The 17,206-nt window shown below is 39.9% G+C and overlaps 1 protein-coding gene across 1 annotated transcript in view; it reads left to right on the top strand.

Annotated features, from left to right (window-relative positions):
- The first annotated feature begins 2,983 nt into the window (after nt 1–2,983).
- DTNA (dystrobrevin alpha) overlaps nt 2,984–17,206 on the top strand; it is a 420,552-nt gene continuing 406,329 nt past the window's right edge. The window contains exon 1 of the mRNA XM_061131323.1: nt 2,984–3,147. The gene's annotated coding sequence lies outside the window, so the exon portion shown is untranslated. The remainder of the gene's footprint in view (nt 3,148–17,206) is intronic.

Here is a 17,206-nt window from a genome sequence, read left to right as displayed (position 1 = left end):
CAGGCAAGAATACTGGAGTGGGTTACTGTGCCCTCTCCCAGATGATCTTCCCGATCCAGCGATCGAACCAGTGTCTCACGTGTTCTGCATAGCAGGAGGGTTCTTCACCACTAGTGCCATCTGGGAAGCCCAAGACTGCATAGTCCTACTAAAAATAATTTCTTTTTTCTCCAAGTGAAAATATTCGGACAAAAACAGCCAGTGATTGTTGAGCCACTGAAGTTGTAACGTACTTCTGAAACACATTTCATAATCATCAAGCCTAAATATATCTCTGATTAAAACAAATCCTTCTAAGAGTATGCAGATCAAAAGGAAAGTGCTCCTAATATACTGTTGCTCAACATAGGCCTCCACCACTTGTGTAGAAATCTCCTAGAAATATGGCAAAGCCATTAGATTCTGCTACATGCTAACGCTTCTAGTTTAACTCCAACAGCCTGGGCAAAATCCTGAATTATAAATCACCATTGCGATCTATGCCCAGGAATCCATCCAGTTGAACTGTGCTGAGCAGCATCTTTATGACTGACTGATCACAAAATATAAGTGATATTTCTAAAACAGAGTGACAATGTTTAGCACTTGATTCAATGTGTGAAAAACTAAGAAATATTATTATATCCTTTTAAAATTAAACCCACAGAGGAGTCCACCGCTAATTATGATAAGGCTTAATAAAGACTTATGAAAAGCACTTTGAAAAATCTTAAGTGCTTTAAAATAAGATACTATATTACTATTATTTTCCTTTAAATATGGCAAGCTTAACTCTGTTGCCCATATTAATATACCTTTGGTTTCCCATATATTTCTCTGAATTTCGGTGTTGATTTCCTCTTAAAAATTTTAAATATATCATGGTTATTTGATCCCACTATCATTTTTATTATCCTATAATATTGATAGGTCAGTCGATTTATTTCTTCTAGTGGTCCTGTACAGAATTACTAAAATTGAGATTATTCAGGGTAGCCTCTGCAGGATTGACACCTGGTTTCTTTACCATTAAATTGCAATAAGCTTATCAAAAAGTAATATTTGAGAACAATAAAAAGTCTATGATTTCTTAAACTTATTTTCCATGCAGCAAAATTTAGAAACTTTTAGCTTCCACTTGAAAGTTGATCCTCTTTATCTCCTTTTATGTTTTTACTCTTCTTATCTCCCTCTTCTTGTAATTTCTTAATTTTCTTTTATTCTTCCCTTCCCCCGCACCCAACCTCTTTTATCTGGTTCTCTTCTGCCTTCTCTTGCTTTATTCTCTCTCTTACCACATTTCTTCTCTTTTTGAATGATTAGAAGACTGGTTAGATGCTGAATTTTTCTGTAGACACCTGCACAAAAGCTATTAAAGAGTGCTCTTTGTGAGAACTATTAAAATATCTTTAAAATTGTGGTGCTTATGTGAGTACATTGCATGTGCAGGTGAACGGCAAAATAACATATTACCTCAGCCACTGAGATTCTGTGCACGTCAAAGACAGATTAAAACTGGGAACACAAAGACAGATGAAATAATGTTAACATGGAACAGAAAACAGGTATAAAGAAAAAGAGTGTATCTTGTACTTTTTGTAATAATTTATAACACCAAAAATAATAAAGGGTTTCACCTGCAAATCACCCAGCAAAAACATATGTGTGTGCGTATGCTTATATTTTAAGCCTTTATTGAATTTGTAACAATATTGCTCTGTTTTATGTTTTGGTTTTTTTGCTGGAGGCACATGGGACTTACCTCCCTGACCAGGGACTGAACCTGCGCCCCCTTCATTGGAAGGCAAAATCTTAACCACCAGGAAATTTCCTGTGTGCATGTATATCTTGTCAACTAGATATAAACTAATGGAGGACAGGTTCCATGTATTAAAGTCCTTTGTATCCTTCAAAACATAGCACAGTTCTTCGTATACACCAGGCACTTAAAAGGGGATTGAGTGGAATTTAGAAATCATTATGAAATTGGTGACTACCCTCAAAACATTGACTAAATTTGCGTGATATTGCTATTTAAGCAGTTTAAACCACTCAAATGAATAGGACTACACACACAGACACACGGGCCTAAAACATCCCCCAATAAAGTAAAGGAAGAAAATAAATGAAAACATGAAACAGGAGATTTATGCAAGTACACAAGTGAACATTCTATGGAAACCCATACATAGAGAAAAATTAAGTAATTTGCAATCTTTGGTAGGAGGTCACTTACAAATAATCAAAAATATCTTCTCTATGTTTCAGTGCCTTAAGTTTCCAGGAACTGATTATAGTGAATTAGCAAACTGGGAGTAGCTGTGCAATTATTTATAGTGACATACCGACTCTGGTGAACTTGGATAAGTCATGCTCTCTGTCCTCTGCTTCTGTCTCTCCCACCTTCTCTGCAAAGATGTTCTGCAAATAAATGAGGTAATGTTTGCGAGATGTTTTTGCAGCTTGGGAAAGAAACCCACTGCACACATCTCAGATGTTATTTCTATTCCATATTCAAACCTGGTGTATTATTGCCTCTGTTTTAAATGGAAATTGGACTGTTTGAGTCCTGAGTTCTGACCAAAATCTGGGTCAACATAAAAGGACGATTATTTTTAATTTTAATTCTGAGGCTCTGTTCAGCTCCCTTGCACGTGTGAGGACCAACTGTAGGAAATAAACAAAGCACATAAATCAGGCTTTCAAAGAGAAAAATCATTCTCCCAAAGGCTTTTTTTTTTTTCTTTCCTTTTTTTTTTTTCAATGAAGAGCGTGAACACTGTATTTCCCCGGCAGAATATTTCGGTCCAGGAAGGAGGGTAGTGCAGGCAGTGGGAGCGTGTGTGCGTGTGTGCGCGCGCGTGTGTGTGTGTATGTGTGTGTGTGTGTGTGTGTGCTGTGCGTGCGCGCCCGCGGAGAGAGGGGCGGGGGAGGCGGGTGAGGAGGATGAGATCATAGTTTCAGGATCCTCAGGAAACCCTGGTACTGGCAGTAGCCAGGCTCTGCTGTGCCCACATGACCCACAACTCTGGCAGCGGACTCGGCACTTCCAACATTATTAAATAATAAGAAAGCGGCTCCTACTCCATGCCCAAACCTCCCGACAGACCGGTGGACACCTTCGAAGAGTTTAGCGAGTCGGTGACTGGGGCGTCCGTCCATTCCAAGGTGTGTGTGTGTGTGTGCGCAAGGCGTTTTCCCCCTTGACAGCTGGGGAGTGGGGGAAGGCGCGGGGGTGGAGGGGGTCCAAGCGGTGGGCGCGGGGCCGGGCTGCCGCGCGCTGCCCCCCGGCCGCCCCGGGGGGCCCGCCGAGCCAGCCGCCGGGCGGGAGATGCCCGGTGACGCGCAGCCCCAGCGGCGCAGGGACCGCAGCCGCCCCCGGCGCCGGGGCGCGGGCCCGGGAGGCTCGGCCGCCGCCGGAGCAAGGGCAGGCGCCGCGCACCCGGCAAAGTCAAGAGTGGAAGGCGGGCGGCGAGCGCGGCTGCGGGGAGGGAATCGCCCCAACGCCCACTCGCGGGGTTCCCACCTGTGCGCCCGCGCCGGCCGCCGGCGGCGCCAAGCATGTGCCGGGCGCTGCAGCCGGGACTGCGGCGCGGCGCCTCCCCGGGCGGGCGGCGGGCGGCGCCTCGGGCCCGCGGGGCGGCGGGAGCGGCTGCGGCAGGAGGGCCGGCCCGGGGGCGCGGGGCCGCGCAGGTACATCTCGGCCACCCGCCCGCCGAGGCCGGGCCGCGCGCCGCTGGTGGAGTTGTTTCTGTGGTCCCCGCTGCCCTCTCGCTGGCCCCCGCGGGCTGAGCCGCTGGGAGGTGGCGTGGTCCCCTCCGTTAGGGATGACACTCACGTGGGGGTGCAGGCTGGGGGGCTACTATTGAGCGGGAAATCCGCGCCGGGGTCCTCTCCAGCCGGCGGCGTCGGCGCGTGTTGCAATGCGCTGCGGTGCCCGGGCGGCGGGTCGGGTGGGTGTGGGCGCCGGGAGCGGGGAGGGGGGCGCGGCGCGGCTGGGTGGGCGCGGGGCAGGGACAGGGGAGGGGAGTGTCTTCGGCTTTTGGAGCCTGGAGTTTTCCTTTGGACCGAGGGTGGACGCGAGGTTCGTTCTGGTACCGGAATGGGAGGTGGCGAGGTGTCTGTCTAAAGACCAGCGCCGAGAAGAGACGAGGGATGCGGGGCTGGGCTCAATGGTACCAAGGCTAGGACTTGGGAGTAAAACTTTCCTCTTTGGTGAGCTTGAGGTTTGCCTTTGAGAAGGTAAGTGTAGGACTTGAGTGGACGTGGCGTGGGGAGTCTTGGCTGTACTCTGGCGGTGAAATTCAACGCCATTAGGTTCATTGTTGCTCTATTAAAAGGGTCTTTTGAGTTATGGTTCTGTTCAAGTTTGCTATTATCTGTTATGATCACTTGGGGTTTAATGAGTGCTGTGTTTCCTTTTGAACATATCAGTAACCTATATTGTTGAAGTATTCATAATTATTCATTTCTTTAAAAAAAAAAAAAGACTTCTTTTGCTTATTCCAAGGGTAAAAACTTTAGGGAAAAAACAGTTCTATGAACTTGAGCTTTCTTCACTCAATTCTAACACTACCATAAGGAATGGGTAATATGAGAAAATCCGGACACAGAGAGGTGAAGTAATTTACCCAAGGTCGCAGGGCTTTAAATGGACCAGTTGAGCTTTCTGTGAACTCTATACTAACATATATATTTTTTTTTTCATAAAAATGAGAGTTCATTTGATATATTGACCACATTTCTACCAAGATGAACCTCATAATGATGTGCTACGTGTTGGGGACAATTAACATTTTTTCTAAATTTTAATGCCAATTATGGCAAGTATTCTTTGAGCCTTTTCCTTTTGCCAAAATTGACCATTTCCTATAACAAATATGCTTTAAAGTAGTATTTATCAGCCAAGTTAAGATTTTCAGCAGGTAATATTTATCAGCAGAGTCAATTATTATAAAGCAGGCACCTGAATCTATATATTTGTTTGCACTTAATTTTAAACTTCCTAAGGTATTAGTCTGTTACTTTGCTCAAAGCAGGGCCGTCATTTCCTTCCGAACCCCATCTTGCAGAATTTTTGAACAAGTTTAATCATCTTTAATTCAATCACTCTGACAAGAGCTTAGGCAGTTTTAAAAGAAGAATTATGCAATTCTCTTTCAACTCTCAGTGATTAAAAGCAGGCTATATTGCGAGGGTGTTCGTGTATGTCTTGCCTTTTCACCAGTTGTATGTACTTTAGACAAAGTTGTATAGCAGTGAAGACTGAAATCACATTTTTTCATTAGTACTAAGCTGAAATACTGTAAACGTCTCCGCTTGTTCTAAATGAATCATGATGTGAAGAAAGGTCTCAGTGGGGTAAAGCCCAACTGCACGTATTTAGAGAATTATGTATCATCTGGAGTTTATCATAGAGCTCTTATAATATTTGTTTTATTAGACAGATATCTCTCTTAGGTCTTCATCTGTCATTTTTTCAAGTAAATTTAATTGCTGTTTCACATAATAAGTTTCAAAATTATTTTGACATTCATAGATTTCCTTAAGTCTGGTCTTCCAGCTTCATTAAATTCAGTATGCATATATCAAATCCACACTAATTCAACATTACGAGTGAAAAAAGAGTAGAATCTACCTGAACTGCATGGAAACATGATGTTTGGATGTGAAAAGAATTATCTTCAGTAGTTAAACTCTTCCACATCCCAAGGTATGGTTCATCTCTATTTGGGGGTGCTAGAGTACAGTGCTGCGGTCAGGAAAGTTACATTCCTTCAGGCACAAACTTTTTTGATATTGAAATTGAACTTTCCATGTTTGTTTATATAAAATGTTGATGGTTATCAAGGCATAAATCCTATGGAATGTCCATATATCCTTTCTTAACTGACTCATCTGTTCCAGTTTTCTAGTTTCTGTTACTTATTTTAGAAAAAGCATTCTCTCACTACTTTTATCTCACCTGGGAGATTTGACATGACTTTTTCCTTTTGAGTCCCCTGCCTCTAGTTTGGGAGAACTGTGTTGTCTCTGTCTTTAGAGAGGATCTTTGCTGCAGAGTCTGGGCGGAGAACTGGGGTTGCGTGGTGAGCAGAAAAATGAGTGCGCCCTGCCAGCCCAGGGGCCAGACTTCAAGCCAAACATCATACACATAAATGTAGTTCTGAAAGAAGGAATGCTGTAAGAATGTGTAATAAAGGATTCTGGACCAGACAGGGAGGTTTGGAACAAGGTGCATTAGAAGTCCCCTATTTACAGAGGCATAATGTCTGAGGAGGGGTTTACTAAGATTTATTTTTTAAATTAATTTTTATTTGGCATATAGTTGCTTTACAATGCTGTGTTAGTTTCTGTTGTATAGAAGAGTGATTCAGAAGTACATAAGACATATGTGTCCAACCCTTTGTGACCTCTTGGACTGTAGCCCGCCAGGCTCTTCTGTCCGTCAAATTGTCCAGGCAAGAACACTGGAGTGAGTTGCCATTTCCTTCCCCAACAGATACATGTATCCCCTCCCTTTTGGACTTTCTTCTGTTCAGGTCACCACAGTGCATTAAGTAGAGTTCTCTGTGCTATCCACTGTGTTCTTACATGCTTTTCTCAATGTTCTCTGAATTAGAGACCTATGTCCCCCTCTAGTTACCTCTACACATCTCTGTTCACTGGTAGATACATTATTCCCCCTCATCATACACCTTTGGTCAAAGAGAAGATCACAAAAGTCCTTTTCATAGTACTTTTTACAGCCTGTAGAGAGCATGTACTGCCCTTATCTTCTTATTACTCACTCTATTTTCGAAGAGAGATTTAAATTTAATGAAGTATAATCATTGTCTTTCTTTGCCTTAACAACAACTTTTAATTTTTAAAAGATAGTTGTGTGTGTGTGTGTGTATATATGTGTTTGCTTGTTGTTAAAGTGGCAGGATGTCTCAAAATAGAAATGTAATTGATTCATCACACATCCATAAGATTCCCAGAAGTGTCTGTAGGAAGAAAAGAGGCACCAGAGTAAGAGGGGTGAGCTTAAGTGTTGAGTATGCTGAGGAAATGTGTATTAATAATGTAAAGCAAACATAATAATAACTAAACTTATTGACTACTGTGTGCCAGACATCTTTCATGGCCCTATATAAAGTAGCTTAGGTATTCTTCACAGTAGCCAAATGAGGGCTTCCTGTATTACCATTACCCCCATTTTATGGAGGAGGAAACTGAGGCATCGAGGAGGACAGTAATCATGGCCACTGTCACACAGGTAGAGATTCTGAATCTAGTATTGATTCTTTAGTTCATGCTGTTAACTAGTAACATGTAATATCTGGCTCATAGTTTTATTAATGCATTAAATCCCCATCATTGTTAAAAATCATAACACCTCCTCATTTGATCTTTTGGTTACTTTTCCTGCAATTAAAACAAGTGGAAAAACTTATAATTTCCCTTATGTCAATGCTTTTTGCTCTATATTTTACATGCAAATTATCTAAAGCAAGGACAGGCATTGATATATAAATGCCTAAAGCCTGGCAACTGCTGAATTATGGGGAGTTTCTCATTATATATTGTGTATTTTTGAATTCAAAAATAGTAACTTCAGCACCATTTAAAACTATTGCAGTTTCTAATATCACAAATATATACTTTGGCCTTTCAAATAATTAGGTAAATATCTTTAACAGTTGGAAGTTCTATGGCCATTAGTAAACTTAAGAATTTAAAGTCATCTGTTTCATCTACTCCCAGGGTGGTTGTTCAGAGTACTGTGTACTGCAAAGGGGATATAAAATATAATATAAAAACACCTGTTGAATTACCTTGGCAAAATTTAAAAGTCCATGTTAATCTTTACATTGGGAACTTATGACATGACTCATAGTTATTTTAACTATTAGTTACTTAAAATATTAATTATTTTAAAAGAAACTTTGTTATTTTAAATATTATCCAAATAATAAAAACACATGGCACATGTGATTAGTAAGGTACAGCATTAATTGGTTAGGTGTGCTGAGGCATGTAAAGGTTTATGCACAGTGTTTGAAGGTGTCAATCAGTGTTATTGCTCCCTGAAAGTACTGGGTCATATGTAGCTGAAACAGGCTTCCCAGGTGGCGCTAGAGGTAAAGAACCCACCTGCCAATGCAGGAGACAAAAGAGAGATGAGTTCAATCCCTGAGTTAGGAAAATTGCCTAGAGGAGGGGATACTAACCCACTCCAGTATTCTGGTCTGGAGCATCCCATGGACAGAAGAGCCTAGCAGACTACAGTTCATAGTGTCACAGAGTTGGACAGGACTGAAGCAAATTAGCATGCACACATAGGCATTTGATATGATTAATGTTACTGTTAACTATGAATCACAAGTAATACTGAATATACATATACAGATACTCAACTCTCTTCTTTGAAGTTGTTTGAAACATTCTAGGCAATGTGTACATTTTCTGTAACTCATGGAGAATGTGATACATTATTTCTCTCTATGCTCCCCACCAGACAAAGCATCACAGAGTAATTAATAAAATGTTATTCCAATTTATATCATAAGGAAAGAGACACAAAGCTTGATGTTGTGTGTGTGTATGTGTGAAGGTACCATCATATACAACAATGAATAATTCATTAATTGTAGTTTACAGTTTGATGCCATAGTGCACTGTCCTATTGCAGAGAGTTTTGTGTGTTTAATGTAAACACACTCAGTTATAATAGTTTAGGTTATTCAGTCATAGCAAACAACTAAAATCTTGGGTACTGAAATGAACGTAGATTTATTTCTTGCTAATGCTTTGTGCCCTGTTGGCCAATAAAAGACTAATTTACATCTTCCCCGCGTGGAAACCCAGGCTCATACAACCCCTGTTGTCTACAGCATCCCTGTCACTCATTCATCAAACACACAGAAACGTGGTGAGTCACTCACAGATTCTTAAAACACTTCTATCAGAAGGAACGCCTGCTACTTATACTCATATTTTATTGGCCAGAGCAAGTCCTATGACCACTTCTAACTTGAAGATGAAAGAGAAGTGCTGTTTTATCACATACTCAGGTGGAAGTAAACTGCACTATTAGTGAACAGACCTAATTGTTACTAGATGAATTCATCCAGTTCACGTCAATAGTTTTTATCACATAAAGATGACTTATGATTTTATATAACAATTGTGTTTTAGAATTTCAACCTAGAAAGGCAATTCCTGCATAAAACCACCAGCAAAGGAAGTTGAGTCTAAAATTATAAAATTGATGATATCCCTCTTTGTCAGTGGGGGTTGAATTTAGTCAAGGAATGTCAATAAAACTCCGATTTGAATAAATGCAGGAGATAGCCTTTCTGACGACAGGCACAAGTCAAGAACAGTGCCAAGATCTGCAGTGTAGCTGTGTTTTCTGAACAGATTTGATAGTATCGACATGATACAGAAAACTGAGCAGCCACGTGTGTATCTTTTTTGTCACCTGCACCAACAGGAACAGAAGTGTTAGATGTGTTACCACATATTGTTATAAAAAGTAATACAGGTAAACATATCATACTGCATGATTATTTTACATTGACAAACATAATCTGAAAAGGTAGAGTATATCTAATCCATGTGTTTAATGCTATAAATGTCCTGGAAGCACTGCTATTGTTGTGTCCCATATATTTTGGTATGCTGTGTTTTCATTTTAATTTAGCTCAAGTACTAGTTTCAGAATTTCTCCTGAGATTTCCTCTTTGATTTGTGGGGTCATTTGAAGGGTGGCATTTAGGTTCCTAATGTTTGGAGATTTTTCTGTCATCTTTCTCTGTTTTTGGTCAGAGAACCTTATTTCTTGTGTTATCTTTATTTTGGTTAGAGAACACACCGTGTATGATTTCAGGCTTTTAAAATTTGTTTAGGTTTATGTTATGGCCCAGAATGTTGTCTGTCTTGGTTTATGTCCCATTGGCACTTGCAAAGAGTGTGTATTTCACTGTTTTTGGATAGAGTGTTCTATAAATGCTCGTTAGATCCTGTTGGTTGATGGTGCTGATAAATTCTTGTATGTCTTTACTAATTTTATGTCTAGTTGTTTTATTCATTGTTGAAATAATTTGTGAAATTTCCAGTTATAATTTTGGATTTGTCTATTTCTCTTTTCACATCTGTCAGTTTGACTATGTACTTTGCAGCTCTCTTGTTTGGTATATATAAATTTAGACTTGCTATGTCTTCTTGATGTATTGATTATTTTATCATAACATGATACTCCTCTTTATATGTGGTAATTTTATTTGCTTAAAGTCTACTGAATCTGATATTAATACACACATTCCTTTTTTTATTTGATTGATGTTTACATGATTTTTTTTTTTTTTACTGTCCTTCTTCTTTCAACCTGCCTGTATCATTATATTGGATCTGAATTATTTGTTCATACAGTACAGGTGGGTTACATATTTTAATTGACTTTGAAAATCTCTATTTTTTCATTTGTATATTTACACATTTATGTTTTATTAAGACTGTATGTCTGCCATTTTAATTTTTGGATTTTTTCCTCTCTTTGTTTGTTTTAGTTTCTCTGGTTTTTTTCCCTTCCTATCAGTTACTTGAGCATATATAGAATTCCATTTCTATCTATCTATATTGTTTTCAAGTGTATCTGTTCATATAGACTTTTAGTGAGTACTCTGAGTGTTACATCATAATACATATAATTTATCACTGCCTACCACTGTTGTCATTTTTTCAATTCCAGTGAAGCATAGAAACTTTACCTTTTTTTATGTACCTTTATCCTCTTCCATTAATAGTAAAATTCTCTAAACTATTTCCTCTACATACATCAGAAACTGTCACAACTTTTGTTTCAACTATCAAACACAGGTCAGAAAGCTCAAGAGAAGCAAGAAAAATTCATGGTTTTTATTCGTATTTTCACTTACCGTGTTCTTCTTTCTTGATATTCCAACATTCTTCTTTTATTGCTTTCTTTTTGTTTCCCCCTAGCTTTTCTTTTAGAGCCGATAGGCCTCCTCTTGACAATATATCTTTGTTTTCCTTCATTTAAGAATGTTTTGTTTTCCCCTTCATTCCTGAAGGATATTTTAACTGGATATAGGATTCTGGGTTGACAGTTCTTTTTTCTAAGCACTCAAAATATTGTGCCACTTCCTTATGGTCTCTGTTTCCTAATGAGAAATTTTATTTTGTTCTAATTGGTTTTCTCCTATAGGTAAAGTGTGATGTATCTCTTGTTCTTTTCAAGATTTTTGTTTATTTGTTTTTAGTTTTCATAAATTTGACTATGCTGTATCTTGGTATGTATTTTTGAGGTTTTCTGTTTGGCATTCAGATTCATGAATCTAAAGATTTATGTCTTTTGTCACCATCTAAGAAATTTTCATCTGTTATTTCTTTGGGTACTTTTTGATCCCTGTCCATTTTCTTTTCTTCTCCCATGTCTCTGAGACTTGAATATTAGATCTTTTGTTACAGAAACACAATGTATTAGTTTTCTATGGCTGCTATAAACAAATTACCAAAAACATGGTGCTTTACAACACATATATTCTCTTACAGAGGTGGAGACCAGGAGTCAGAAGTCAGCTTCACTGGGCTAAAGTCAAGATGATGGGAGAACTAGTTCCTTCTGACAGTTCCTGGGGACAGTACCTCTCTTTTGCATTTTCTAGCTCCTGGGATCCACCAGTATTCTGTGACTCACAGTCCATTTTTCATATCACTTCAATCTCTTGCTTCTCTCATCACATCTTCTACTTCATTTTCTATGGTCAAATCTCTTTTTGCCTCCCCATTTTAAGGATACTGTGATTACATTCAGGTCCCACCTGGATAGTCCATGATAGTCTTCCTATTTCAAGATCTTTAATTTCCATCATATTTACGAAATCCCTTTTGCTATGTAAGGTAACATTCACAGCTTCCAGGGATTAAAGCCAACCTGAATGTCTCTGGGATCCTACCAAACATGGGTTTCTGAGGCTTTGTTGTTGGTTTTGGTCTGTTTTCTCTGTTGTTTAGATTGGGTAATTCCAGTTGTTCTGTCACACAGCTAACAGATTCTTTCCTCTGTCACTTTCATTATGTTATTGAGCCCACCCACTAAATTTTATATTTGGTTATTGATTGTTTTTTCAGTTCTAAAATTTCCATTTAGTTCTTTCTTGTATGTTCTGTATTTTAGCTAACACTTTCTACTTTTTCATTTGTTCATAATTTCTCACTGAAGTATTTTTTAAAAAATATTTTAAAAGCTTTGCTGCTTTAAAAACTTTGTCAGATAATTCTAACATTTCTGTCATCTAATTATGGGCATCTGTCATTGTCTTTTTATATTCAGTTTATGTAATTGATTTATGTCCTTGATTCTTGGTTTGATGAATGATTTTCAGCTGAAACCTGGCCATTTTCTTATTAAAAGACGTTGGATCTTATTTAAAGATGTTTCTGTTTTAGCTAGCTTCCAGCAACATCACCCCAGTGGGTGAAATGAGAATGGTGTCTCTCATCAGCAGTGGGTGTAGGAGTGAAGGCTTCTTACCCAGTCTCCCTTGTCATGTAAGCTGTAATATGGAGGGGGCTCCATACTACTGTGGGGAAGAGAATGAATTCAGGCTCCTCACTAGGTCTTCGCTGATACCTCCCTGTCTGTTTGCCATGTGGCCTCCCCTGACAACATGGGGACAGGGAGGTGGTCACTGCTGGGCCATGGTGATGATCCTTACTCTCCAGCAGGCCTCCCGTGAAACACCCAACGGGGAGGGGGAGGGGAGGCTTGGTACTACCAGGTGGGGGTGGAAGTTCAGGCTCCCCATAGGGTCTCCATTGATAACCTAGTGGAGGTGGGTGATGGGAGTCTCATTACCACCCACTTGATAGGAATGAAAGTCCCAACTCCCTACTTGGTCTTTTGTGACATCACCTTGATGGAGGTAAGGGAGTTGGGGTTTGCTGTTTCAGCCTGGTGAGGGTGACAGTCTAGGCTCCCTACTTGGTTTTTGTTGGTATGGATGTGGTAGGGCCACTTTTTTTTTTTTTTTTCCCTGTCTCATATAGCTGAAAGAGAGCAATGACTCTTTACAAAAGTTTTTGTTTGTTTGTTTTGCTTTGTTGCTCCTTTCATGGTCCTTTGGTTGAAAGAGCATGCTTTTGGTGGCCTGCCTTTTTTAATTTGTGCCTTTTGGCACGTCTGGGTTTCTGGTTTCTTTATATCCTTGTCTGGTATATATGAAGCAATGCAGAAATTCAGGGAACTCACCACCGTGTCATTCCTTGGGACCTGAGTTCCCCTACCAGGGTTTGCCTTCTCTCTAACTTTCAGAGTCTTTGTATATTTTATGTGTGGTGTCCAGGGTTTAGGGTTGTATCTGGTGAAAGGAAGAGGGAAAAGTACTTTTGCTCTATCTTCACAGATGTCTACTCCACATTTTTATGCAAGGGTAAATTGAAAAATATCCCTCAACATTGATTCTCAGAGGATGAAGCTCAGGGGATTACTACTGATCTGTTTCTGAATAATAACCACTTTACAGATCAGCAGGATGAGAGAGTACTTGGACAGGGATGCAAATAGGATTACAGAACATTCCATCAGTGCTAAGGTTCAGGAATCATGTGGAGGTCCTCTTACTCCTCCAAACCACGGCTTTCTCCTCTTCTGGGAAATCGTGACTGCAGGGTGTAGCCAGGTTGGAAACTTTCCCCAATCTCATAGGCTGTCTTTTCTGGCAGGATTCTGGAACTATACCGTCCCAGCCCTTCCTGTATTCTCACAAAGTGTTCTTCATTCCCAGGAACATTATCCATCTGAAATGCAGTTTTCAACTAGAAAGCATGTGGTAAAATGTGGCTTAGCGAGGAAGAAAACAGAGAACCCAAAATCCACATTTAAACTCTTAAGAAGCACCTCCCAGCGAGCACTCATATTAATTTCGTTTGATGTAAAATTATGCATTAAAAATAAGTGTATGGATTTTGTCAAGTTGTTTGATCATTACTCGGGAGATTAAGTACAAGAGATGGCGCTATGAGTTTTTTACTTGATACCAGTGTTCTGAGGAAGAATTGTTGGTGGGGAGGCGATCACAAAGAACTGTCTGGGGAAATTCTCCCTAGAGACAAATCCAGTTAATGACATTGTATTTAACCCTGAAGTTCTCACAGTAGGAGCGCAGTGGTTCTCAGAGAGCGGTCCTCCGGCAGCATCTGTACGGCCTGGGAGCTCTGAATGCAGATTTCTCAGCAGTCTCTTGCAACAAGCCCTGCAGGGGCTTTCTGAGCCTCTACACCTGGAAACCGAATACTAGAGCAGCCTCTCCAACCTTTGAAGAAAACATTAAATGTATGCATTTCGTAATTCTTTATTTATTTACTTGTTGCGCTGGGTCGTCACTGCTGTCCTCGGGCTTTCTCCAGTTGTGGGGAGTGGTTACCCTTCTTTGCAGTGCGCGGGTTTCTCATTGAGGAGGTTTCTCTTGCCATCACGGGCTCTAGGCCCGCAGGTTTCAGTAGCTGTGATACACAGACTTAGACTACTCTGCGGTTACTCTGCGGCCTGGGGAATCCTACTGGACTGGGGATCAAACCCATGTCCCCTGCATCGGCAGACAGATTCTTATCCACTGGACCACCAGGGAAATCCCTTTTTCATGATTCTTGACTCATCCATTTAGGTTTTTAGAAAATCTCTTTAGCATGTTTAACATTCAGCATGTTTTAACTATACATATTTTTTCCAAGGAACTATCATAAAGACATTAAACATTGATCACCCCAAAGGGTCTCTTTTGTTGACGATGTCTCAGTGATTTGCACAGTTGTTTTGTATCCTTAACCCAAATAGTCGTGACGGCTGTGTGTCTCATTCCGTGATGGAAACCAAAAAATGCAGCCACGCCTACACTTCCCTGCCTTGGTTCTGCATAGCTGTGGAGTCTCACTTTAATGGGTTTTTCTGGCTATCTTCATGACGTTTTCTGGGGCCGACACCAGGCACAAGGATATTTGGAGGCGAGGGTGGGGCGTCTCTGTATCCCTTGAAGAAGATTCATTTTGGGAGATCTTGTCACACAATATTGTTAGAGACAGACACATATGCAGATGTCTGGATTCATCATTGTCATTACCACATCAGCTCCACCATGGGGGATTCACTGTCTATTGCAGGCTGGCATTTTTCTCTGGGGTCATATGAGATTAAAGGGAATCTTGGCTCCAAGGTTGTCCTTTGGAAAGAGAAGCTACATTCCTGAATAAAGAGTTTATATTTGGGGTGCAGTTACAAACCCCAGGATGGAGTAAGACAAAATCAATTAAGAAGTAAATGGTTGAAAGATGAAAAAAATATTTTCTTATGGTAATATAATACAGATAGATTCCCCAGTGGCTCAGATGGCAAAGAATCTGCCTGCCATGCAGGAGACTTAGGTTTGGTCCCTGGGTTGGGAAGATTCCCTGGAGAAGGAAATGGCAACCCACTCCAGTATTCTTGCCTGGGGAATCCCCATAGACAGAGGAGCCTGGTGGACTACAGTCCATGGAGTTGTAAAGAGCTGGATACAACTGAGCGACTAACACACTAGGGCATATAGTCCTAAATATGGTTCAGTTTTATTTTAAAGATGGTGTTTTATATTAGTTTGTGCTTTCAATTAGCAATTCAGTAAACAATTAGAGAACATAATAGATTTGAGTTTACTTAGAACCCATGACTTTGGGTGACGAATATTTTAGATTTTTGATCATCACATTTTACTATATGTAATTTTTAAATATATCTTTTGGTTTCTATAAATCATAAATTTCAGTTCCACATACCTTTTACTCCACACACCTTTTTAAAGGTGTCTTTTTTTTTCTTTTTATAAATAAATCAGGGGGGTGGGTTGAGAACAGTTTATCTGCTTTCGATTTAAAATGACCCATTCTGGGTACTTCCCTGGTGATCTTCCAGTTAGGATTCTGTGCTTCTGCTGCCAGCTTGCAAGGGTTCTATCCCTGGTCAGGGAGCCAAGATTCTGCATGCTGCATGGCCCTGCCCAAAAAAAAAAAAAAAAAAATTAATGACACACATTCTGGGTCCAGAAAAATATTATTCTCTTACCCTTTCAATATTCCCCACTATCAGTTGTACTGTTTTTCATTCCATCCATTCCCTTTGTGCCTTCAAGCTGATGATATTTTTCATTTACTCATCCTGCTCGGGTGTTTAAATGGTTGTGCCTCAACATTGTTTTGAGGAGCAGACTTTTCCAAACCTTCATTATACAGTGTTTGTTAAATAAGACCATTTGGGCAGGTTGGAGGAGCCACTCCTTAGAAAACATATTTTGAAATGGTGGAGCAGATGTTTTCTCTCACACACTCATCCTTTATAAATAAAGGCCCCTAGCCCTGGCGGTACTAGTCAGATGTGTTCCTTCTTAGAGCAATTACTGGGTTGGCATTTTTAAATGTGGTCGTCTAATCATCACCAAAATGCTTAGGTAAGGCTTAAATATGAAGGCGGATAGTTCTTCCACAAGAAATGGGGGCAAGGAGAGGGGGATTCAAGAAGGTAAGTGTCTTCTACGGGCAGTCATCCAGATTTTCCCCTACAGTGTTAGTTTCTATTTATACACACAAAATGTGGCAGGTGATTTTTTTTTTCCCTATGCAAATAAATTCTGACTCTTCCTTTTAACCTAAACACTACCCAAGTAATGTTTACCATGAGATTGCATTCAAAATAATATTTCTGCTAATGCTGCTTAAACCGCTTTTAGCAAGTGATATATGAGTCAGGTTGATTTTGAATCTTTGATCAAACTATGAATCAGATTTTCAAAACCAGAAAGCATTTCAAAGCATCTGACTGCTCTTTTTTGTTTTTCTCAATGTCAGTGTGGTCTGTTTGTGCATTTTTTCATTTTCATTTTTTGCTTTTCTTTTCATTTTTTTCTCCCCTTTATTGGCTTAAGAATTCTTTTTCCTCTTATGACTTATTTTTCTAGGAGCATGTGACATAAGAGCTATAAATTAAATGTTCTCATTTTGTAAATACCTCTAATATTTTAGACATGAGATTGAGAGTTGGTTCATACTTTTGCAGTTTGCATTCTTGAATTAACAAAAAAGATAAACATCAATCTGCTCTGCAAAATAATCCCATTTTCCCCAGCCACCATCATCGAAGGGGAAAAAATATAGCCCTGTGATTTCACTTGGTTGAGCATGTGAAATGTTT

The sequence above is a fragment of the Dama dama genome, chromosome 27, assembly GCF_033118175.1.
Source record: "Dama dama isolate Ldn47 chromosome 27, ASM3311817v1, whole genome shotgun sequence".
Taxonomy (NCBI): Eukaryota; Metazoa; Chordata; class Mammalia; order Artiodactyla; family Cervidae; genus Dama; species Dama dama.
This window is presented reverse-complemented; position numbering and strand designations above follow the sequence as displayed.